Source organism: Oryctolagus cuniculus, chromosome 1, assembly GCF_964237555.1.
Source record: "Oryctolagus cuniculus chromosome 1, mOryCun1.1, whole genome shotgun sequence".
Classification (NCBI taxonomy): domain Eukaryota; kingdom Metazoa; phylum Chordata; class Mammalia; order Lagomorpha; family Leporidae; genus Oryctolagus; species Oryctolagus cuniculus.
The window spans coordinates 44,231,557-44,258,498 of NC_091432.1; the positions used below are offsets into that span (position 1 = coordinate 44,231,557).

A 26,942-nucleotide genomic window follows, 5' to 3' on the forward strand; every position below is an offset into this window, starting at 1 on the left:
TATGGAGGTGGGGAAAAGTCATTGTAATCCATAAGCTGTACTTTGGAAATTTATATTCATTAAATAAAAGTTAAAAAAGCAAAAAAAGAATAAGAGAGGGAAGAGATGTATAATTTGGGACATGCTCAAGCTGACTTGCCCCAAATGGTAGAGTTAGAAACATACCAGGGGACTCCAATTCAATCCCATCAAGGTGGCATGTACCAATGCCATCTCACTATTCCAAGTGATCAATTTCAGTTCACAATTGATCATAATGAAAGGACTAAGAGTCAAAGGGAGCACATAAACTAGTCTAGTACCTGCTAACACTAACCGATAGAATAAATAAAGGGGAGAGTGATCCAACATGGGAAGTGAGATACTCAGCAGACTCATAGAATGGCACTCTGGCCTCAGAATCAGCCCTAAAGGCATTCGGATCTGGCTGAAAAGCCCATGAAAGTATTTCAGGCATGGAAAGCCAAGACACTCTGGCAAAAGATCTCTGCGAGTGAGATCCCAGTGGAAAGAACAGGTCTTCAAAGAAGGAGGTACCTTTCTCTGAAGGGAGGAGAGAACCTCCACTTTGACTATGACCTTGTCTAAACAAGATAAGAATCGGAGAACTCAGAGGGCTCCCATAGCCTTGGAAACTCATGACTGGAGCATAGGGAGATTACTGATGCCATAGACAGGAGTGTCAATTGGTAAAGTCAACAACAGGAGTCACTGTGCACTTACTCCTCATGTAGGATCTCTGTCCTTAATGTGCTGTGCATTGAGATTTAATGCTATAACGAGTACTCAAACAATATATTTCACTTTGTGTTTCTATGGGGGTGCAAACTGTTGAAATCTTTACTTAATGCATACTAAACTGATCCTCTGTAAAAAAAAAAAAAAAAACAAAAAAAAAACAAAAAAAAAAAGAAATCAACTCCCAACTTGACTCTCACTGGGATTAAACATGACAATAGGTCTGATCTGATTACATCATCATTTAAAAAAAATCATCTATTATTTTTCACTTTATGTTTCTGTGTGGGAGCAAACTGTTGAAATCCTTACTTAATGTATACTAAGCTGATCTTCTGTATATTAAGATAATCGAAAATGAATCTTGATGTGAATGGAAGGGGAGAGGGAGTGGGAAAGGGGAGGGTTGTGGGTGGGAGGGACGGTATGGGGGGGAAGCCATTGTAATCCATAAGCTGTACTTTGGAAATTTATATTCATTAAATAAAAGTTAAAAAAAAAATTGATATAATAAAACTGTAAAAAAAAAAGAAAGAAAAAAAAAAGAAATATCATGTTCTTTTGGGGGCATTATCTTGTCTTCCTTATTTTTGTTTCTTTTACTGGTGTGTTTGTTGTTCAGCATTTGTGGAGATACTGGTTTTTTTGTTTGTTTGTTTATTGCTGTGGTGACTTATATCTTTGTATTATGACTCTGTAGATAAATGAAATATGTGCTTTCAGTGAATATCTAGAGGCTTGTAGTGGGTGTGGCCAGAGAGCTCTGTCAGTTCTCCAGGTTTAAGGGTGTGCCTAAGGTGACACACCTAGGTTTTGCATGGTAAATCTTCTTTCTTTTTTTAATTAGAAGGGAAATGTTTTCTGCTCAGCTGAGATCCTCTCCTCAAAGGAGAGCAGTGTCTGTGCTTTAGCTCCAGTGGGCATAATATCAGTCTGCTCTGTCCCAAGGACCACACATGGATCTGTACAGTCCTTAGTGTAAGTTCAGTTTCCCTAGCAATGTCTCTCATCAGGTAACCAAGAAACCCTGAGCATGTGGCGTCCCACTGTGACTACTCCAAGTCCTAGCCACACCATGAGTCCTCCCTCACACCCTCAGTTTTTTTCACAGATCCAGTAGAGAAGCCTCACACTGTTACCAGCTCCTAGCCCCCCATTTGCTGGGCACAGACACAAGTTGTTATGTATGTCCAAAATGGTGCCTGCTCCATCAGCTTGTTACAGGATGCCATTGTAAAGTGATCTGGTGGGAGAGAAATGTGTCCATCCTGTCCTTTTTTTTTTCTCCCCTAGTTTGGCTGGTACACTATCTCCCATGGGGCTCCAAGTCGAGTAACCTCTAGGGTCTTCCTGCAACTTTTTCTCTGGTGACTTGGGCTGCTGCAATTTGATTTCACCTCACTTTCCAACACTTGTGCCTAGTCTCTCCGCTGCTGGAGTCTGGAACTGTGGGTGCCCATGCCCTCCATGTAGATGCACAATGTCCCTGTAATTTTGGTAGACTTCCCTCTGCCATTTCCTCCCTAACTCTTCTCTGAGACTACACTCTCTCCACTTTTTCTAAACTATCTTTTAGAACAGTAAGCTCCCTCCCTACCCCACCATCTTGGAACCAGTTCTCCTCTCCTCTCCTCTCCTCTCCTCTCCTCTCCTCTCCTCTCCTCTCCTCTCCTCTCCTTCCCTCATCTCTCCCATTATTTTTCATTTACTTTCTTACCTCATCCATTCCCATTCCTTAGAAGATGTTTATGATTATAGGTGAAGGGTTTTTTGTCCAGTGCTTGAGTCCTATTTATGATAAAGTGTCCCCAAAAGGAAAGTGATCCTATAAGCTTACCACATGAAATTCTTCAAAAAGTTCATGGAAAATGCACTGAATATTATGAAAATACTCTGCATGAATTTCAAAATTCTTTGGCACCAAAAGAAATTTATTGTTTAATTTCATTTTTCAGGAACACTGAAAAATGTGCACACTATGATGCACACTATGATGTGCTTAATTTGAATTATTTTTAACCTCCCTAAAAACTCTGTGTAATTTTCAAATTCTCAGTAGTTATCTTTTTCAATGTCTCTACAATCTTTCCTCTTCTACAACTGCTTCTGCAACTGCTGTATTTGTTGACCTTTTCTTTTATTCTACCCTCCATGTCCTTTAGTATTACATACTATTTATCTTTTCTTCCTGAAAGATAGGCAAATCCTTCCTTTCTACCTTCAAGTTCTATAAGTTTCTCTTAATCTAATAATAAATAAATAATAGCAAATATTTTTAAAAAATTTCCTCAATGTCACCCTGAAGTTCTTTTTATACATTAAATTCATTTAATAATCACAATAACTTTATGAATTTTTGCTATTATTTCCATCATTTTATATGTGTGAACATTGCTATTTGCTATTTATTCATGTAAATTTGCTATTTATCCCTAACCATGAGTTTTTAATTTTAGGGGCTGTGGTCTTCCAGGTTCTCTTTGATCACCAATTTATTCTAACAGAAAAAAAGCCATGGCTATCTTTCTTCCATAGCCACCATAATGTATGCAATTGATGCCCATTATGAAAAAAATATGCTGTGTTGCTGCTTTTATGTATTTTTGAATTTAAATAATCTATACTTTCCATGGATCTCATGGTTTTACACTGTGTTCAATTGATCTGGCTTCATCCATCTATTTTAAACTCATTGTTAAGTGTTTCAGGTCAATTGGTCAATTGATTTTTATATGTAATTTTAATTCATTGTATCTGAAGGACACATAATAGTACAACAGAGTCATATGTCATATATTACTTCTATCAGCCAGGGTAGGTTACATTATGCTATGATAACAAATGCCATTACATGTTGCTCAGTTGCTTATAATAAAGATTTATTTCTCAACATGCTACCTATGCTTCAAAGACCATCAAAGGTCAGAATGTGTCTAATTGAAATGTTCACAGTTGTCACATTTCTTTAACTAAAGTAACTCATGTAGACAATCCTGACCCTTGGAGTGAGAAATAGAGTCCCACTGGGGAAGGTAAGCAGTTATTGGCAAACTGCTGCTAGTCTTCCACAGTCCACATTTTTATACACTAAATATTTCCTCCTCACTCTTACATGTATAACTCACTTATTCATTCTTCAAGGGAAACAATCCCAGAAGTCCACCCAGTCTTTGCTGTAAACCAAATCCAGAATCACATACTGAGTCATTGCCTCTTCATCACTTCTAGAGAAGAATCCTCTTTGTTCAGAATTCTTTGATGTCAATGAAAAGTTTGGGGTCTTGATAGCTTTCAAATTATGAAGACAGAAGAGAGACACTCATTCAGAAATGGGAAGAATGAGAAAGTTTCTCACAAACCCTGAAAAATGTCCTGTTACACTTGTATATAGCAATTCTCAAATTTTTCTGGGCATGAATTTCAAGAAGCCCCTTCTCTCAAAGTGGGGAACATTCCTTTCTAGGCATAGAGTATATTTAAGAAGAATCCACAATCCATTGTTCCTATAGATTTTGACACCATTCTCAGTGAGTTATTTTTCTCTTCCAAAATCTTCTTTGGCCACATCCAAAGGAGGCATTTAAGGATGTGCCTACCTAGGGAGCTGAGCAGTTTTCTAGGTTAGATTTCCAAACTTTCCTTTAAGTCTTAAATATTCATAGATAATTACATCCAAGTTTATAGTGCTTATAGTACAACTCTCAAAACCTTTGTTTTTTTCTGTTTGTTTAATGTCAGTTTAGTTGTAGATGTCAGTAGATATCTCTCTCTTTTTCTCTTCTTCTTAACTCCCATAGTTATTGACACCTGGATCCTGGAAGACATCAGTGGAAGAGCCACAGAATTACACATTTTTTTTTGCTGAAATAATTTTTCCAACTAAGCAAATTTACTAAGTACAAACAATAAATTCTGTGGTTTTACAATGATGTAATAACAATGTATCAATTTGATCCTTAATAGGAATTTGAATTATAAGCACTCCAGTCACTCCAAGAAAATTTTAGGGTTTTTTTTTTTTTTTTTTTGGTCTGCTAAGAATGAGACTCTTCTGTGACTTCCACACCTGAATTTTTTTATAGAGTTCCAGATTTTATTCCTATGTGAGGCACTGGTAGGGTATCTTTCTTACTCTACCACATTAGTATCAGTACCAATATACTGATAATACTGGCATCAGTTTGCTTGAGAAATTTCTCAAAAGCTCTGGAAGGATGTTTTGCCTTTTCTTGTGGCAGCAGTTGACTCTGAGATATATTTTCTACACCATTTCCCAATATTTTTATGTGGAATCATGATGCCATGCCAACAGAAGCAGCTGGCTTGAACCCTTAATCTTTATGCCTTTCCTTCCTTTTGCCATCTCATTTCACCCGCGCCCTACTTGTACTCCTGCTCTTTCCAAAAATAGCACTTTAACTTCAATCTTTGCATTGCAAAATCAATTTTATTATACTAGCTTTATCTGTATTTAGTTGAAAGGCAGAGTAACAGAAATTGGCAGATAGATAATAGATTAGATGATAGAGAGAGAGAGAGAGAGAGAGAGAGAGAGAGAGAGATAGATATAGTTAATCTTCCATCTGTTGCTTTCCTCCCCAAACGCCTGCAACAATCAAGGCTGGACAAGGACAAAGTTCCATTGAGGTCTCTCTTGTGAGTGAAAGGGACCCTAATTTTTGAGTTATTACTGGCCCTGTCCCAGGGTGCACATTAGCAGGAAACTGTATGGAAATTGAAGTATTTGGACTAGAACCAGATACTCCAATACAGATGTGGGTGTCCCAAATGGCAACTTAACCACTTGCCACCCTGAGATTACAACTCTTATCTAAATTTTAATAATTATTATGAGTCAGAAAATAAGCAACAAGTCACATAGGTAGTATATGACAAAAAGAAAACTACAAATGTTTACATAAAACTGTAGGTGTTTTACCCTTGTAGCAGAGAATAGCTGAGGTAAGGCTTGACCATGTTCACATAAACAATTTGCATCTTCCTTGGATAAGGGTCCATGCAATTCCCAAACCCTGTAGATGGAAGTTTTTCCTGCATTTCATCTGTCAATCAGCATGCTACATAAACTGCTAAATTCCAGCAAGGTGGTTATTGCTGCTTAGCTATATGAAAGGGAAGATTGCTTTACCTCCCAGGTGAGTTAGGATCCGAAAAAGGGTGCATTGATTATTTTTAGAATTTCTGCCAGATGTTGTTTAATAATATTATCACTCAGTATATTAGAAGACTGAATTTTATCTACAGTCTGCCAGGTCTTCGCCCCCAAAATGTTTATAGTTAATTTTGTATGTAGATATAGAGAAGACTTAATTCTCAGCCCCTGACTTGTTCTTTATAGGCATATTTTCCTAGTGCCATTAGATATAGACTGAAAACACCGAATCAAAGCTATTTTGGGCAAAGAAGTTTTACTGGGCTATGGCAAGCAAAATGTGTAAATACTTCAGTTAACAAGTGGAGGGAAATAGTAGGAATTAAGTTATATTAAGGCTTAGTACTTGTACCATGTGTGGGATACAAAGGCTGAGAAATCCTGCTATAGACCAGATAGAGAAAAGTTAAAATGCTCTTACTACAGAGATTTTGTTGCTTATTGTAATCTAAAACTATTTTATTATTTAATAGCACTTGTATTTATCTTTCAACACCCCCCCGGGAAGCAATGAGTTAACAATAAAAAGGTGCTTGGGAAAAATTATAAGAAGTGAATTTTTCCCTCTTGCAACAGTTAATTATTTTTGTTACTTAAACTATATTTGTATTTACAGTATAACATGGATGCCAGAGTGATATCACAGACTACAAAGACATGAATCTACTGAAGCAATAGCATCTTCGAACGATTGTCACTGGGGAGGACTTGTGGTGTAGCAGGTAAAGCCACCACCTCTGACACTAGAATCACAAGTGGGTACCAGTTCATATCCTAGATGCTACTAATTCCAACCCAGCATTCCTGCCAATGGTCTGGAAAAACTGTGGAGGATGGCCCAAGTGTTTGGACCATTACCTCCAAGTGGGAGATCAGAATGAAATTTTAAAATTCAATAATTGGACTTTGAAATATCTTGATTTTGGACAATATTTTTAGTTTGCTCTTAATTTTAATTGTGTACATTTATATTTGTCATCAAATGAGAGTGAAACTGAGGATCAGCACGCTATATTACCTAATTTGATAAAGTTTGTGCTGCTCCTCCACACGCAGAGGAGCCGCACCGGACCGGACGCTTGTTGTTCCCTTTTTTTACAAGTCCTTTCTATAGTAAAGTAAGAATAAGTAAACAGCAAACTCCCAAAGCAAGAATGAGTAGAGAGAAGTGAGAAAGAACGAAGTAACGAACTTCCCCGCGAACTCTCCAATGCACTCTCCAACCAACTCACACCACCATGCCGTCTCTCTCCTCCTATATAGTCCTCTCCACCAATCCGTGCTCTGCTACCCACGCGCCGAGCGCGCCGCTCTCCTCCAATCAGGAGCGGCTCTTGCAGCTTATCAAGTTGGTAAAGGGCAGCTGGGTAGAAGCTGAACGCTCCTCTCCCAGCGCCACATTGTGGGAGAGCAGATGCATAGAATAAGTCTTAATTCCAGTAACAGTCCAGTCCGGGTTGCTCCCCACAGTTTGTAAAAACTGTCACAACTAATTTGATGAGTTTTTGTCTTGTAAAATATGTGAATGAGAGAATTAATATGAATGAATGCACAATAGCATAGTGAAAATACTGGGCCTGAAATATATACATGGTTTAATATAAAATAAAAATTAGAATTGAAAATATATTTAATTTAGAATACCTTGCTCTGAGCCTACCAATTACCTCTGAATACAGCAGTTATTTTTCTAATAAAAGTATAATCAAATCATCCCTTGAAGATGTCTGCACTTTTAAATTTATTAACCAGAAGATTATAGACAATTTATGAAAACCTTAAAATAATAGGACTAACCTAAGACATATTTTATTAGAAAAATATCAGTGCTACAAAATTACACAGATGTAACTAAAAACCTGATTAAACTATGTGAAAAATGTGCTAAGAATAATTTTTTGCTTATGTTGTTTTTAAAGCTGAATTAACATAATGAAGCGTTGGATGCTATTTATATATTTGCTTTAACATTCAGTGATAAATTTTATCTCTATTTTTTAATCTTTACTTTTGAAAATAGTTTTGAGTGCAATAAGAACAATTTGAGAAGTAATAAACAAGTATTTCAAATGGAACTACCCTGGAGTCAAAGGATGCCCAGGTCAGAGCCACAGATCTTGCTGGCTCCAAGCTGAAAAGCTCTTCACTCAGCCCAGCTTCCAAGGTGACCACTGCTGCTGAGGGGACGGCCAAGTATGCTCAGTAATGTTTCAGGCAGTACCATAAATTTCCTGTTAGAAATGCCACCTGCCTTTACCTGGCCAGCTCTCCTCCCAGGCCAGCTGGGTAATGGAAGTCAACAGGGTGCCTTCCCAAGGAGGTTCACACCTCCCTTGGGTTGCACCCCATGTGAAGAGATAGATAAGTCTGGGCTTCATAACTTACAAGACCTTAATGCCCACCTGATTATTAACAGGTCCCTTCTGTCAGTTTCTTTTTGCCTCTCAATAGGAAAACTTATTTATGGCTTAGACAGCACCTTTCTTAGGTCCTCTAGTAATGAGTCTGTCCTTTGTTCTAGACCCTGTCTATCCCACTTGGGGCCTCATTCCTTTATCTAATATCAATGGCTCTACTCTCAACCTGTGTATATTGATGGTTCTCGTCCCCACTCAATGTTGTATGATTGTTCAGGATTTTCTCCATAGACAAACCCCTCTACCCAAAAAAGATGAGTGGCTTTTCTACCAGTCTTGGCTGGATCAGCTTTAAACCATGCCCATCAAACTGTCCTCACAAGGGTCCAGAGACCCCCTTCATTTCTTCTTCTCTATGGTTAATGCCACTCTTAGGATCATTGGTTGCTATTCTCACCCTGTCTTTTATACTAGAGTTTCTGTTTAAGTGTTTACAGCAGGTGATAGTGGAATGAACCAAGGCCTTCAGCAACCAGGCAGTCAACCAAATGGTGCTACAGGGATATATTCGGCTCCCCACCCAGGAGACAGCAGCTTGAGACATCGCCCCATGCCAGCGAAGAGTACCTCGCTGCCCCATGTCAGCAGGAAGTAGCTCTAAAGACAGAACATTGTCCCTCTACCCCTCCTGGACTTTTGGGACTAATGTAATCCCATACAACTCCTGCTTTGTAAAAAATCAAAAGGGGGAAATGTTAGTAAAATGGTGCAGTCTTTTCTATGGTGTGATCTACACCCTGATACCATCCTAGGCTCTAGCCCCCACTGCTATTGCTGGAAGCCAGGTGGCCACATGGCTCAATCACCAGTGTCAAGTTCCACCCCCATCCTAATGGGATTCGATGTTCCTACATCCCTGTTCTTCCCCCTGGAAAGTTTTAAAAGGACCTATTCCTGAACACGTGGCTCTCTCTTTCTCTCTCCTTCACTGTTTCTTGATCTCTGTCTCTGTCTCTCTCTCTTTTATGCTCTCCTTCTGCCTCTTTTCCTTCTTTGCCCCTTCCCTTCAGTCTGTCAGGTTTCCCCCAATAAACTCATTCACTGAAAAAATAAGTATTTCAAATAAATAAAATATATAATTACTTTTAGATAATCCTTACATCATCAGAAGCATTCTAGAACAGACAATAAATTATGATGTGCTGAATGTAATTCCATAAAAATGCTACTTCTTTTTGTATCTTGATTTTGTATTTGGAAACTTTACTGAATTGGTTTATCTGATCTAAAAGCTTTCTGGAAAAACAATAAACACTTTTTGGTGGAATGTTTTGGTTTTCCCACATATGGAATCATGTAATTTGCAAATATGGATATTTTGAATTCTGCCTTTCCAATTTTGATGCCATTTATTTCTTTCTTTTCCCTAATTGCTCTGGCTAATATTTCCAGTACTACATTGAGTAAAAGTGTTGAAAGTGGATATCCTTGTCTTGTTCCAAATTTGAGAGGAACCGCATTTCACTTTTCCCCATTCAGTTTGATAATGACTGTGGGTTGGTCATAGATAGCCTTTATAACTTTGGATTATAGTACTTCTACACTTAATTTGTTGAGATCTTATCCTGAAGAGATAATTACCAGCTTTAATGTTCGCTTGCTTTTCTCCAAATTTCCTAAAGAACCATTTAATATTTTTCTTTATCATCTAGGTCCATTTAAAAAAGCCCAGTTGACTTCAGGAATTACTCTCCAGGAAAGTTATTTTGTCTTTTTAAGACCAATAGAATACAGAAAGAAAAATGTAAATAGATTCCATCAGTAACATAGTTCCTATCCTCACCATCTGTCACTATTTAATTTCTTGACTTATCTACACCACTAACTTCACCCCTTTTTATTTTTGCTTTAGCTTATTATACTCCATAGTATTATTACTGAAAGCTCAGTTGCTGTCCCTGGTGCTGAACAAAAATAATGAGCATGTGGCTGGTGCTGTGTCACAGTAGGTTAATTCTCTGCTTGGGGCACCAGCATCCCATTTGAGCACTGGTTCATGTCCTGAATGCTCCTCTTCCAATCCAGCTCTCTGCTGAGGCCTGGGAAAGCAGTGGAAGATGGCCCAACCACTATGGCCCCTACATCCATGTGGGAGACCTGAAAGAATCTCCTGGCCCCAGGCTTCCAATTGGCTCAGCTGCAGCCATTGCCACCATTTGAGGAGTGAGCCAGAAGATGGAGGACCTTTCTCTCTGTCTCTCTCTCTTGTTCTATAAGTCCACTTCTCATATAAATAAAGTCTTTTAAAAAATAATGAGCACAAGATTTCAGGGTAAAAGGAAGTTTAATCAATTGATAGATGAGAAGGCAGCACACTTTTGAGCCTCAAGCATTCCCATCTTGATAAGTGAGGGTGCTTTGGGGTTTTTAAGGAGACTACAAAAAGAGAGAGTCTGAAATAGGGTAACAAAAGATATGTGTTATCCTCTGGCCAGTAGATAACAAGCTGATTAAAGCCACAGTGGCTATTTGGACAAGTTACATGTTCATCTTGTGTCCAAGTTCCTAGTGATCAGCAATTCCACATTCTTCAGAGAATTTTTATGATAGCTTACTGGGCTTCAGTCAACCTGGGTGCTACATGCAAGTGGTAGTTGTTTTCTGCATTGGACCTGGAATTCCCTTGCTGAGACTTGGAATTCCCTTAAATAAAACCATTCAGTGCTACACTGGTCATCAGAATGTTATCTCTTGGAGAAGCGAATCATCTCACGAGTCCAGTGATTGCAAACCTATAGGGTCAACTGTTCCAATCCCTCAATTCAGTGAGTTAATTTTAGTGCCAACAAAAAGTAGAACGAGGACACCTTAAATTAAGGCAGGGAGGCAAAGAGAACAGAGTCTGTTGGGATCTATCTTTTGCCAACAGTGCACTGTTTAGGGGTTAAATTTCAACATGACATGGAAGGAGATCCTAGAGCATAGTAAATTTGAATTCATGGTGAATCATTTCTCTCTGCTTATAATGCTCTTCCTGTTGTTTTGCAAGTGAATTTAAATATGTTTCTGATCTTTTTGTCATTCAGCATTCAGCTTGACTCAGCAGAGAAGTAGTCCTTGTTCACACTATCTGGAGTAGCTACTCAATATACTTTAATATTAATATAATTAACATTAATTTAACTATATTAATATAAATATAAATATTCTATTAATTTCATCTCCAAGATGGGAAGTACCTTGTCTATTTGTTCAGTACTGGGTCAGCAAAATAATAATGTCAGACACAGTAAACATTCAATACTTATTTACTGAGTATGTGAATGAATTGACAAGTAATAAAATTGATATGGAAATATGAGAATTATTAACTTTATTTCTAATCTGCAAACAGCTCCACATTCATTACATTATGTTACAATCTTTAGTAAAAGGAGCAAAGAAAATAAAGTGAACAAAGGTCACTGTAATTGACCGAGTGGTTGTCACTTTTTTGCTGAAGATGAAGCTATGGGCTAGAGCAGGTCAATGCTTTACCAAGGTCACCAACTGGCAATAATGAAGCATATATATGCTAAATAATGTCCCCACTCCTGCAATATGTTCACATGTCATTCCTGGCACTTCATGGAAAGGATGCCTTCCAGTTGTAGTTAAGGTTGAGTTTTGAGATACTGAGATAATCCTGGATGATTTGTGCCTTCCCAATCAAATTACATGAGTCCTTAAAAGAATTTTTCAGAGCTGAGATCAGCGTTAAAAGCTATCTGAGTGTGAAAGAATGGTCACAGAAATGCAAAACTACCAGCATTGAGGATGTAGGATGGGGACCCACAGGTCAAGTAATGTGGTAGCCTTTGAAAGTTGGACAAGGCAAGGAAAGTGGTTCTACTGTGGAACTTCCAGAAGGAGCACAACAAGCTGACATTTTGATTTTAGACCAGTGAGACCTGTGTCAGGCTTGTAAGTATATATCATCTGAAATCCTTTGATTTGCATTAATTTGTTACAGCAGCAATAGGAAACTAATACAGGGCTGAAAGCAGAATGCAGATGCACTGAATCTGTCTGATACAATACATATCATCTCTAATAATTCGAAATTCCCCAGAATTCAGTGGCAAACATATTAAGTAATCACTGAGAAGTGCTATGACAGCAAAATGTCTCCTAAATTAGTGAGATTGCAGTTCACACATATAAAGTACATGTGACAGGTTCTTTAAACTGTCAGCTACATTTTGTTTATTTCAAAAAAGATAATAGCATCATGAAACAAGGCAATATAGAACATTTAAAGAGGAAGTAGAAATCCTAGCAGAGTATTCTGAGTAGATTTTATTGGAATCAATTTATCATTCTCATTATATTCATCCTAATGAGAAAAGAGCTCCATTCTGGTTATAATCTATGTTATTGTAATATAATAAAAACATTGTTCTGGAAAGCAATTCAGTGCATCCAAATGACACTTCTTTCTATTTCTTGTTTGTTTGTTTAGCATTATCTTTGTATTTCCATGCAGTATGTGGATTAGCGAGACCAAGAAAGAAAAGGAACAAAGGGAATAAAATGAATAAAGAAAAACCCAAAAAGGTAAAAGAAATCCTGATCTAAATGCATCTACTGTTATGTAATAATGCATTGATGTTCTGGCTAAGATTAGATTAGCTAAACTTTATTTGTTAGTTACCATATTTATGGGAACAAAGCAAAACATTTAGCATTATCTGAGAAGATTTTTTTAAATTAACATGAAATCTTCTAAAAAGGCATTAAATCACATCATATTTAGTGTGATACTATTTCATTGAGTAGAACATTTATTACATATGTATCTGTTAGTCATTAAAAGAATTGTTTAAATTCTTGAAATCAAGTCTATTATAAACTACACTCGAAGAATAATCACATTTAGTTTTAGGTAAGCTTTTAGACTGAAAGCAATAATACAAGTTTCTGTTATAAATTTCATTACACATCCATACAGTTATCTTTAACCAGGAGGGATGCTATTTGTATTGGAAATTATTTTAACAATTCTTTCAAAAACTTTATGACCAACAATGAAATTTGTGGGTAGATAGGTGAGCTCCAACCTATATCTTAGTGGGTCTGAGCCAAAATCTGCCAAATTCCACAAAGGTGGGCTCTTATAGTGTCTTAAATACTCTTTTGAGTATAATGTTTTAGTGTTACACAACCATGGCATTATCAAGTTTAGTGATCAACATATTAGTGTTAGGAAACTTTTCAGAGGGGAGATAAATGATGTTGAAAATGAAATATAATATAAATGGTATGTTTGGGCAATAGAGTTAACTTGTATATTCATACTAAAAGCAGATTCAAGTATTTTTCCACTTTTGATAAAACAATTTATATAATGTATTTCATTTATTTACTCAACAAGTGTCTGCGTTCTTTTATGAATTACTTACTCTGGGTCTAGTACCACGTTGGGCTCTAAGATTACAGATATATATATATATATATATATATATATAATCATAGTCATGGCACTTAGGGAACTCATTGTTCAATAAAGCAAACATTTAAGGGAAAAATAATACCAAAATACCTGTCTAAACTAAGTAAGTGAGTTCTCCATGAAATAAAATATTACAAAAAATGAACGTCACATTATTGCAGTTACTGAATACAAGTCCTCACAGAATGAGCCTTCTTTACATTCTTGGATTCAATTTGTATTTTTTCCCATCATAGTTGCCGTCCCATATCATTTACTAGTGTGTGTGTGTTCCAGCTTGAGTAGAAATGGAGACAACTGTGGTTTTGTGGTTTTCCAGGGCACTGTCAGTGATTGAGGAGCTTATCAGTAACCTTGGGTTTAGAGCCCATTCTATTCACAAACCAAGTGTATTTGGATTCAAGGAGTTTAAGGGAATTGAGCATCCATTGCTTACCTCTACAATGGCTTCCTGAGATAGGGTTGGCTGCAGCTGGCTCTTTCAGAAATCTTGCCCCTTCCTCTGCTTCAAGATAAAATTTTAGCTTGTTTTCTGCCCCACTAGAAGAATGGGAAATAGGTAAAGAAGCCAGTTATCAACCCAGTAACATACAATTTCAATGTGATACAAGCACTACCAAAGGAATAAACTCATAATTACAATCCTATATAGGAGTGACTGACTCTGCCTGGAGGAGTGAAAAGCTACACAGAGAGGGTATATTTTAGCCTGGATTTAATTAATGAGGAGGCGAATAGTAGAACCACAAGAAGAAAGCTTTTTACAAACAGAAGGGATATTATAAAAAAGCTAAAATGCGGGTGGAGCACAAACTGCAAGGGAAAGGAATGTGTTTGTGTATTTTGAGGAAGAAGGAGTTAAAATAATAAAGGCAACCTGGCTTGGAGTTACATTGTTCTGAATAACATTATATATTACTGTCATACTCAGTCCACAGAGAGCAACACATCCTTCTGTACTGTTTGGCATGGGGATGTTGATTAAAGGGTAAAGGCTGAGGATACTTGTTTTATGATAAAGATGATAAGACCCTGAATTAAGCTGAATTATTGCATTTTCCATAGGGTTACTAAATTTACAAAAATCAAGAAAACACAGAAACAAAATTCTCAGCTAAATTTGAGCTTCAGAAAAATAACGAAAAAACCTTTTAGTATGTGCATCCCATGCAACATTTGAGACATACTTACTAGACTTTTATTTGTTGTTTATATGATATTCAAATTTAACTGAATGTCTTATATTTGTCTAGTAAGCACAACCTTGAAGAAAAAAGAAAACTGTAAAATTAGTATTTGGTACTATTTTATCTCTAAGTCTAGCAAATAATTTTTTAAAATATAGAAATATATATGAAATTCAAATTAAGTTGCATTAAAATGTTCTATATCATTTAAATGTTATCAGTTCTGTTATTTCATTGGTGGTGACCCTTCATTTGAATGCTATGGAGGCTTTTTTATTCATGGAAATGCATCCTTTTTATTCTATCTTAAATTTCTCTCTCTCTGACTTTGATTTATTGTGTATGTAGCATTGATTGAGAATGAATTCCAAGGAAAGCATAATAGTGTCAACATAGTCAACAAGGTCATAAAAGTACGATGTGTGTCTATGAGCTGAAATAATTTTATTTTTGTAGGTGTATATAACTATGCTATTATAGCTGCTATAGAACACTGGAAAGATTCTTCCTATTTGTATAATTCCATAGTTACATATTTCTCAACTTTCACTTTTAATTATTGTGTGACTTTTAATTTAGTTTTATACTAGAGTGAATCAATTGAGATGAAATTTTTGTCTGTGAAAGGAACTAATGTTTGTTGATCCTTTACTGTGTATCAAGAAGTAATGCTAACATGCTTTGTCTGCTTTTTATTAAATTTGACCTTATCTCAGGTAGATATGATTAACCTCATTTTAAAAATAAAGAATTCGATTCTCAGGGAGTGAAGGTACCTTGCTCAAAGTCATATAGATTGCAAAAATAAATGGCAGCGTGATGTTTTTAGATCAGGTCCTTATAACCCATATCCTCTTCTTTTCTGTGACTCCAGAGCAGTGATTCTCAAATGAAGTGATACTGCCCTGATGGGACATTTGCCAATGCTTGAATACATTATTGGTTTTTATCTGTGAGGGGAAACATATGCTATTGGCATCTAGTGGTAGAGGCCAGAGATGCTACTAATGCACAAGACAGCCTCCATATTAGTCATTATTCAGTCCAAATGTTAAGTAATTCTGAAACAGAAATCCTGCTCTGGAGTGTTGCCATACCAAATTCTGTACTGAAACACATTTAAACTTAAACACCTGTCCAACAATTTAATTCATTCCAATGTGAAACAAGTTATTTGCCAGGCTGTAAATTTCCTGTCACTCTGAGAATCAAGTGCAGGCTAGATGAATCTCAATCAGAGCATTGCTGAGGGTTTCAATCATTGAGTGAAAAGTTGAAACTGATGAACTCTAAGCTCCTTTCTGACTCTACTTGGGGTTTTTTATGTTTGATGTCATCTGAATTTAAATAATTTTAAATTTATTTTAAAAATGCATTAACTAGTTTGAGGCTTCCTCTGCTTTCATTTAATCTAGTTTAGAGGAAATGGAAGAATTACAATTTCATGCATAGAGAAACTGACAAGATTTTTGGACAATGTAAAAGGCATTTCTAAATCAAGATCCGAAATAATCAAATAGAAGTAGTATAGAATATTTTAATAATATGTATCATAAATCAAATGTGTCTGTTAAAATGTAAGGACATTAAAGATATCTGACTTTCAGTATCCAAAAGCGGGTGCATATGAATATCAACATTTTAATATCTTTTTTTTTCTTCAATTTCTCCAGCAATTATTTTTATTCAGATGCTTTTGTCACTTTCTTGGATATAGCTACTATCTCTAGACTGGTCACTTTTACTCAAATTTAAATTAAGAAACTAATCGTTTCTATTATTCACACCAAAGCTGGATTGTTATTACAGTTACAGAAATGCACTATACCAATCTCATCTTCTATGTAGCTTAAGTATGAAGTCTCATAGTTACTAGCAATAGTATATATATAATATTGTTGGGTTTATAAATGATATTTTATACTTAACTCCTTATAAAATATTTCCATTAAGTCATGAATTTTAGTTTTCTTCAGTATGGCTATTTGGCTACTTTCAGAACACTGGCAATATTAATATGGATACAATATCAATTGAAAAGAATTATTTAAAATATAATTTTCCTAGTCAAATACCAAAGAAAGAGAAACTAAATCTCAGAAAAACAAGTTACAATATCCCAGTTTATGATATCCAAATCTGACTCTTAAAAAACAAAGAAAGGAAGGAAGAAGCACTTTAAGAATGATTGGGTGAGGACCTTTGAAAATCCACTCCTACATAAACAAATAAGAACACTGGCCATAAAAATAATCAAAATCAACATTTTCAAAACCCTGGAAATTAACCTAAGGTTTCCAACAACCCAAGGAAGTTTTATTCAAGAAAAACGACTGAGTGTTTTATGAACAGCACACTTTGAAGCATTCTACTTGTCACATTCCCATTTCCCAATTCCCAGCTCTGTGGTAGCCTTGAGAATATGTAGTGTTGCAACTGTAGTAGCTGTGAAAACCAGCAGCCACTGGTGGGGCAGAGTGGCTATGAAACTCCCGAACAACCTCATCTTCAGGGAATTGTCGTTATTTGATTTTTTGATTTTTTTTTTTTTTTGGCTCTTTGGAAAATCTTCACTCAGAATGTTTGCCTTTATTTGACTTAACTCAGAGTTGACTTAGTGATAAAGTACTTATCTCCAATGCTTTTGCTGAAAAAAAAAAAATCAGTGTCTGTAATTTAATATCACAGCCACATTAGTTGGCAATATCAGCTCAGAAAAACAAGAGGTTGACCAACAAATTTAAAATGAAAATTTAGGAAATGAGTGTTACACTGGATGTTTTTGAAAAGTTCCAAAATATTCATAAAGATCTAGTAGTCCAGATGCATGTGCAGGGCTTGAGGTGTACACATAAAAGAATGGCCAAGGCCCCAGTCTAAAAGCTCTGGCTTAAACAGAGTGTGCCAGCAGAAAATGAAGTTTTGGGCAGAATCATGAGCTTCTGGAAAATTGAAGATGTGTCCCCAACAAAGACAAATAGTATCCTTACTAAAGAGTTGGAAACTTATTAGTTCAGGATATTTAAAGAGACCTCTTTCTAGTCACTAGCTGATTTCTAATTTAAATGAATAGAGAATTAGTGTTCTTAGCCAACAGATAATACAAATGTACATAATTAGTCCACTGAGCAAATAAATAACGTGAAGAAAAATGAGCAATAAAGACAAGCCCTGGGGAGGAGGGTATGTCTGTATTTTAGATTTCAAATTCATGTTACTTAAATTGTTACTATAAACAGGCTATAAGAAAGCCCAAATGTGGGAACTATTATGTGAAAGCTTTTAATTAGCTGTTATAAATATGCTCCAAAAATTAAAAGGAACCATGTCTAAAACTAAAGAATGTTTTAAAATAAGGTCTTGCCAAATAGAAAATGACAATAACAAGGGAAAGTTGTAGAAAAGAATTAAATAAAAACTCTGAAGCTAATTACAATAATTGAAATGAAAATTTCACTGAAAGGACTCAAGAGATGATTTGAACTGTGAAAAGAATCAGTAAACTTAAAGATAGGTAAATTAAAATTTTCCAGTTTGGGCCAGTGTTGTGATATGGTGGATAAAACTGCTTCCTGTGACACCTGCATCCCATATGGGTGCCAGTGCAAGTCCTGGTTGCTCTACTTCCCATTCTGCTCCTTGCTAATGTGCCTGGGAAAGAAGCAGAAGATGGCCCAACTCCTTGGGCCCCTTCATGTATGTGAGAGATCTAGAAAAAGCCCCTGGTTCCTGGCTTCAGATCTGCTCAGCTCTGGCTGTTGTAGCCATTTGGGAAGTGAACAAGCAGAGGGAAAATTCAATCTCTCTCTCTCTCTCTCTCTCTCTCTGTCTTTCTCTCTCTCCTTTTCTGTTTGTAAACTCTCCTTTATAATAAATAAATAAATGTTAAAAATAAAAGATTATCCAGCCTGAACAATGAATTGAAGCAGTAATCAAAAGTCTTCCATCTGGGATAAGTCTGGGACCTGATGACTTTACCACTGAATTCTACAAAACAGTCAAAGAGAAAGTAACTCCAGTTCTCTTCAAAATTCCTAAATATTGAATAGGATGAAACTCTTTCAAACTCTTTTTATGAGGCCAACATTACTTTGACATCAAACAAAGACATGATAGGAAAAATAACTACAGACCTATTTTCTTAATGAATATAGATGCAAAGATTGTCAACAAAACACTAGCAAATTAAATAGAAAAACACATCAAAAAGATCATACACAATGACAAAGTGGGATTTATCCTGGAAATGCAAGGGTGGTTTAACATTTGCAAATCACATCAGTAGAATGAAGAACAGAAATCATACAGTCATCTAAATAGATGCAGAGAAAATTTTTGATAAGATTGAAAAATTTTCTTGAAAAATTTCATGAAAAAAACACTTCATGAAAAAAAACACTCTACAAATTAGGTACAGAGGGAACACTCCTCAAAATTATAAAGGTTATATATGCGAACCGACACCCAATGTCATACTGAATCTGGAAAAACTGAAACCATTTCCCCTCAGATATGAAACAAAACAAGGATGTCCACTTTTGCCACTCTTATTCAATATAGTACTAAAATTTTTAGCTAAAGCAATTCAGAGGAGAAAGAAATAAATGGCATCAGAATTGGAAAAGAGGAAGTCAAATTATCCATATTTATAGATGACAAGTTGTTGTATGTGGAAAAACATAAGCACTCGACCAAAAAGCTGTTAGAATTGATAAACCAGTTTAGTAAAGTTGCAGGTTACAGAATTAACATACGAAAACAGTTGCTCTTTCGTATGTTAATGATGAGCTCACAGAAAGACAAATCATGAAAGCAATCCCATTCACAATAGTCAAAAAATCTACAATGAAAATGATCAAACATTAGAGAATGAAATCACCAAAGAAACAAAAAATGCAAAGATATTCCTTGTTCATGGATCAAAAGAATCAATATCATTAAAACGTCTATACTACCTAAAACAATCACAGATTCAATGCAATCCCTATAAAAATACTAATGGCATCCTTTACAGAACTAGAAAACACAATCCTAAAATTCAAATGGAATCACAAAAGACCTAGAATAGCCAAAGAGATTCTGAATAAGAAGAGTCAAGCTGGAGAAATCACAGTACCTGACTTCAAAGACTATTACAAATTACAGTAATTAAAATAGCATGGTACTAGCACAAAAACCAATACACAGATCAATGCAACAGAATAGAGAGCTCACAAACTTATACATGTACATACAGCCAACTGATTTTTGCCAAAAGACTCAGACCGTACAGTGGAGTAAGGATAATCTCTTCAACAAATGGTACTGGCAAAACTGGATACATATATATAGAAGAATAAAATGAGATCCATACCTCTCACCATATATAAAAATCAACTCAAGGTGGATCAAAGACCTAAATTTAAGACCTGGAACTATGAAGTTGCTGGAAGAAAAGTTAGGGGAAACACTTCAAGACATTGGTGAAGGAGATGACTTCTTGGACAAGACCCCCAAAAGCACAGGCAACAAAAGCAAAACTAAACAAATGAGATTATTTCAAACACAGAAGCTTTTGAACAACAAAGGAAGCAATTAATAGAATAAAGAGACATTCCACAGAATGGGAAAAAATATTTGCAAACCACTTATCTAAAAAAGGATTAATATTCTAAATATATCAGCAACTTAAAAAACTCAACAAGAACAAAACAGCTAATCCAGTTTAGAAATGGGAAAAAGACTTCAACAGACAGTTCTCAAAAGAAGAAAGAAAAATGGCTAACAAATATGTGAAAAAATGCTCAACATCACTAGCCATCAGGTAAATGCAAATCAAAACCACAATGAGATATCACCTCACTTATCACAATGGCTAATATTCAAAACATAGAGAGTAACAAATGTTGGCAATGATGCTGATAAAGGGGAACATTTACACACTATTGGTGGGAATGTAAATTAGTGCAGGCCCTGTGGAAAACAGTGTTGAGATTTCTTAAAAAACACTAAGACTTGCCATATGATCCAGCAATCCTACTACTGGGTATATACCCAAAAGATGTGAGTATAATATATCAACAAGATATCTGCACCACCATGTTTATAGCAGCGTTGTTCACCATAGCCAAGATTTGGAATCAACCAAAGTGTTCATAATCAGATGGATGGAAAAAGAAAATGTGGTATATATACATAATGGAATATTATTCAGCTATAAAATAATGAATGAAATCTACCATTTGCAGCAAAATGAACAAACTGGGGTACATAATGTTGAATGCAATTAGCCAGACCCAGAAAGACAAATACCACACATTTTCCCACAAACGTTGGAGCTAAAATTAAAAAAAAAAAAAAGAAACAAAGAAAGAAATGCCTGTATCAGTATTGCTGCAATATAGTTTTGTAAAACTTTGTTTTATACTTTTGTTAACAGAACGTTGTACTGCCATAGTTTTAATGATTTGTGACTACTTTAAAATTTACTGTATATGGGTAAAATGGTCATTTTTTCATTCAATTATTATAGCTATTGCCTATTCCCTCTAATTAGGGTCTTTTTGCTTTTTTACTTGTTAAACTTCTTATTCAGTGAAGTATTAAGCCTTTTTACTGTAATGTTAATTTAAAATGTTATCCCAAAAACTAAAAAAAAAAAAATACAGAAAGGCAGAGAGAAGGACAGTGAGAAGAAGAAAGGGTGAGGGATGCAAGAAAGTAGGAATGGAATATCATTGCTTTTAGAAATTATCTAGAAATCATCTTCAATCTATTAAAACAAATTAAATATTAGAATTGAAAATTTAAAAATATTATCCAGTATGGACAATAAAAGGAAAGAAGAATGAAGAAAGATAAAGACAGCCTTTTTGATTTGTGGGAACAATAAGCTTGCCAATATATGTGTACTGGGGATTATAGATCCGAGAAGACAGAAAAGAAAGCTATTTGAAAAAAATAATGACTGAAAATGTCCAGATCTTGATAACAAACCTAAATATAAATAACCAAGAAGCTCAATGAATTCCAAATGATACAAATTCAGAGAAATCCCATCTAGATTTATCATAGTCCAATTATTGAAAGATAAGAGAACCTTAAAGCCAATAAAATAATAGTTCATCAATATAAAGGCTCTTCAATAAAATTAGTTGGGAGGGAGTGAGATGACGTAAATAGTGCTTAAAGAAAAGTACTATTATGCAATTATGCAAGATTTCCATATCCAGAAAATCCATTCTTGAAAAATTAAAGAGAGCCTAGTCAGAGTAAGAATTTATAAAGAACATTCAAGTCATAAAGGGGGAAATCAAGTTGTAAGTGTTTGCAGGTGACATGATCTTATATATAGAAAACCCTAAAGACGTCACTAAAAAGCTGCTAGCACTATTTTAAAAATTCAGCAATGTTTCTGGATATGGTTCACATGCAAAAATGAATATTATTGTTATAGACCAATAGTGAGTCATCTAAGAAATTAAGAAAGCAAACTGCTTTTCAAAAGCTCCCCCCAAAATAAAACATCTAGATAAAAACTTAACCAAAGAGGTGAATGGGGGCTGGCGCCATGGCTCACTTGGTTAATCCTCCGCCTGCCGTGCCAGCATCCCATATGGGCACCGGGTTCTAGTCCCGATTGCTCCTCTTCCAGTCCAGCTCTCTGCTATGGACCGGGAAGGCAGTGGAGGATGGCCCAAGTGCTTGGGCCCCTGCACCAGTGTGGGAGACCAGGAGGAAGCACCTGGCTCCTGGCTTTGGACTGGTGCAGCTCTGGCTGTAGCGGACATTGGGGGAGTGAACCAACGGAAGGAAGACCTTTCTCTCTGTCTCTCTCACTAACGCTACCTGTCAAAAAAAAAAAAAAAAAAAGAGGTGAATGGGCTCTACACTGAAAACTATAAATCACTGATAAAGGAAATTAAAGAAGACACAAAGTAATGAAAAGATATCCCATGTTCACAGATTAGAAAAATTAATATCATTAAATATACATATTGTCCAAAGGGATTTATCAAGTCAATACAATTTCTATCAAAATTGTAATGACACTTACCATGGAACTAGAAAAAAATGCTACTAAAATTTTTATGGAACCACAAAAGATCCCAAATAGACAAAGTGATCTTGAACAAAAGAAAAAAAAATAGGAGTCATTACACTCCCTGACTTTAAAACAGAAGCACAAAATTACAGTAATTAAAGCAGCATGATATTGGTATAGAGATCTATAAGCCACTAGAATAGAGATCCTAGAAGTAAACCAATGTATCTACAACCAGTTGATCATTTTATAAAAAATGATTTATTTATTTATTTATTTATTTGAAATGCAGAGTTACAGAAAGGTGGAGGCAGAGAGAGAGAGAGAGAGAGAGAGAGAGAGAGAAAGGTCTTCCATCCACTGGTTCACTCCCCAGATGGCCACAATGGCCAGAGGTGCACTGATATGAAACCAGGAGCCAGTAGCTTCTTCTGGGTCTCCCACGAGGGTGCAGGGTCCCAAGGATTTGGGCCATCTTCTATTGCTTTCCTAGGCCATGGCAGAGAACTGGATCGGAGGAAGAGCACAAACCGGTGCCCATATGGAAACTAGCACTACAGGTGGTAGCTTTACCCCCATGCCACAGCATTAGCCCTGACAACTGATTTTTGATAAAGGTGCTAACAATATGTATTAGGAAAGGAATAGCTTTCAACAACTATTGCCACAAAAATTGAATACTCATATGCAGAAGTCTATAACTGGACTTCCTATTTCTCACCATGTACAAAAATCAATTCATGATGGATTAAAGATTGAAATGCAAGTCCTGAAATTTTGAAACTCCTAGGAGAAAATGTAGGGAAAGTATTTCAGGACATTGGAATGGGAAAGAATATTCTGGATCAGACTCCAAAAGCGGCCAGCGCTGTGGTTCACTTGGCTAATCCTCCGCCTGCAGCGCCGGCACCCCAGGTTCTAGTCCCGGTTGGGGCACCGGATTCTGTCCCCATTGCCTCTCTTCCAGTCCAGCTCTGCTGTGGCCCTGGAGGGCAGCGGATGATGGCCCAAGTGTGTGGGTCCCTCCACTCGCATGGGAGACTGGGAGGAAGTACCCGGCTCCTGGCTTCGGATTGGTGCAGCTCCAGCCATAGCGGCCATTGAACCAACGGAAGGAAGACCTTCTCTCTCTCTCTCTCTCTCTCTCTCTCTCTCTGTCTAACTCTGCTTGCCTCCCCCCCAAAAAAAGGAAAAAAAAATAGAGACAGACTCCAAAAGCACAGGAAACAAAAGAAGCAATCAACATATGGCATTTCATCAAATTAAAGCACTTCTGCATAGGAAATCCAACAATCAACAGAATGAAGAGAGAACCTATAGAGAGGGAAAAAATATTTTCAAGCTATGCCTCTGACAAAGGGGTAATATACAGAATACATAAGGATCTCAAGCAACTTAATAAGAAAAAGCAAAAATAATCAATTTAAAACTGGGCAGTAGTCCAAACAGACATTTCTCAAAGGAAGACAAACAAATGGCCAATGGGTACTTGAAAAAGTGTTCAACATCATTAGTCATCAAAGGAATGTAAATAAATACTAGAAAATTCCACCTCACTTCAGTAAGATTATCAAAAATACAAAACATTACCAGTGTTGGTGAGAATGTGAAGCAAAAGGACACTTGCCCACTGCTGGTGGGAATGCAAATTAGTAAATTATTGTGGAAAGCAGCAGCACAAAGATTTCTCAAAAATTTAAAGATATAGTTAGCATATGATACAGCACTCCCACTACAGGATAAATATTCAAGGGAAATGAAATCCATCTGTTGAAGAGTCGTCTGTACCATCATGTTTATTGTAACACTATTCACAATTGCCAAGAAATGGAAGCAACTTAAATGTTCACCCCTGATGCGTAAATGAAGAAAATGCGATACATGTACACAATGACATCCTGCTTGCTCACAAAAAGTAATTAAATATTTTCATTTGCAACAATGTGCATGGATCTGGAGCTAATTTTGTTAAATGAAATAAACCAAGGACAGAAAGCCATATTTCACATTATTCACAGTCAAAAATATTTGATTTAATTAGAAGTTAAATGAACAACGGTGGTTATTAGAAGCCAGAGAAGAAATTGGGGAGAGAAGTATAGAGAAAATTTGACCAATGGGTACTCAGTTATAGATAGATAGGATTACAGAGTGTCATGACTGTAGATGATATACTATATATATTTTTCTATAAAGGAAAATTGAGTGTATGCTTTACTAACTGGTTGGCAAAAAAATTATAGGCAGTACTCACACTAAAATAAAAGGTAATAACTTAGGTTCATAAGAATTTGTAAAGAATATTGGTCAAGATAACATAAAAAATAAATTAGAGGGTCAGATGGGTTTAAATAAAATAACTTTTCTTACATAAAATTTTTAAAAAATAGACTATATTTCAAAAATCCAAACCAAAAAAAAAATGAGATTCAAACACATTTTTTACATGAAATCCTAAAAATCAAATGGAAGAATTATTGTCTTGGATTTCATTGTAATTGTCTATAGATGAGAAAACAATTTGGGATTTTTTCATTAATTTTAATTGCTCTATCACAATATCATTAACTTTATTATGTAGAAAAATGATTTTCTAACAAGAATAGCACTCCTTAAAATCATAGAAAGGAATATTAGATTTTATCAAACAAAATGTCTTAGTTAAAGGTTATTTTGCTCATATTTTATCATCACAAACATTTCTCTTTTTCATGAAGCATTTGATCATCATGATGATGAATGTTTGATTCAGATAGATAAGTGGAAAGTTTCCCTGGCATGTGATAACGTCATATTTTTCAATTTAGAAATAAATTCAAATGTGACAAAATGTTGATTTTTAAATATTGCTTTTTTGACAACTAACTAATAAATTAAGACTTTATCTTAGTTTTGAAAATTAGTCCTATTGAGTCTTTTCCTCCAATGGATACCACTCTTTCCTAGAAGTAGAATCAAATGGATTTTCTCTTGAATTGTGAAGTTCTAAGAAGTACTAATATTAAATTTTATTGCTTTAACCATAAATTACATAATATGGAAGTATCCATTTAGGACCAATAATTAATTTTGAGTGATTTATCAATTATGATTATTCAGAGAGAAGAATATAAAATCATCATGTTTTAACTTTTATCACATTGTTAGATTAAAAATCTTCCAGGAAAATAACTATTATATGCCTTAAGAGAATCTGAAAACTTATCCAAAGTTTATTTTCAGTAAGTTAATTTATGCAACCAACAAGTCAATCAGCTGCCATCTTGAACAGTAGGCTATATTCAAGGACAATTATAGAATGTAGATTAATGTTGTATCTAATAGTGATCATTAAGAATTTTCTTCATAGTTATTTATAGCTTATTGCATGTTTAAAAATGCAAAAATATAAGAACCAATTAGATATACAAATGGTATTAGAGTGATTTAACCATAATTCATTTTATACAAAAATATATCAACTGAGAAGGTTATTCTGAAAACCAGGGCATGATTTTTAAGAGTATTATTATATTCATAAATTCTAACTAAGAACTCTTATTGTCACTGAAGTATGCAGGGACAGCAACAGTTACCTTTTATCAAACTACTCATTTATTATAGGAAGAAACAAATCCAGAGAGCATAAATGACTTTGGCGTTGTCACAGAACACTCGAATTATTGCTCAGACCAGAATCCAGGTTTCTGATCTCTGACATACTGACCAATTCTTCAAACTGGGTGGCTGCATGTGGTTACAGTTGTAGCATGACCAAAGACTGCTGGAGTCAGCCATTTTCTTTCCTGGTGTTGGTTAGTTTTTCTTTCTGGTTTTTTATTTTGGTGCACAATTCCTCCTTTGACAGTTCTTCTAAAGGTGTTGGAGTTCTCACCAGGCAGAAAGGCATTTCCAAAGCATGGGATATTTATCCATCTCACTATTTGCATTTTCTTAGTCAATTGTCTCTGTCCCTTTCCTATTCCCTTTTCTA

General features: G+C 35.6%; 1 long non-coding RNA gene across 1 annotated transcript in view; it reads left to right on the forward strand.

The window, feature by feature from the left end:
* Nucleotides 1–6,527: 6,527 nt before the first annotated feature.
* Nucleotides 6,528–26,942, forward strand: part of LOC138849325 (uncharacterized) — a 38,448-nt gene continuing 18,033 nt past the window's right edge. The window contains exons 1-2 of the long non-coding RNA XR_011388019.1: nt 6,528–6,666; nt 12,770–12,864. This is a non-coding gene — a long non-coding RNA (uncharacterized lncRNA). The remainder of the gene's footprint in view (nt 6,667–12,769; nt 12,865–26,942) is intronic.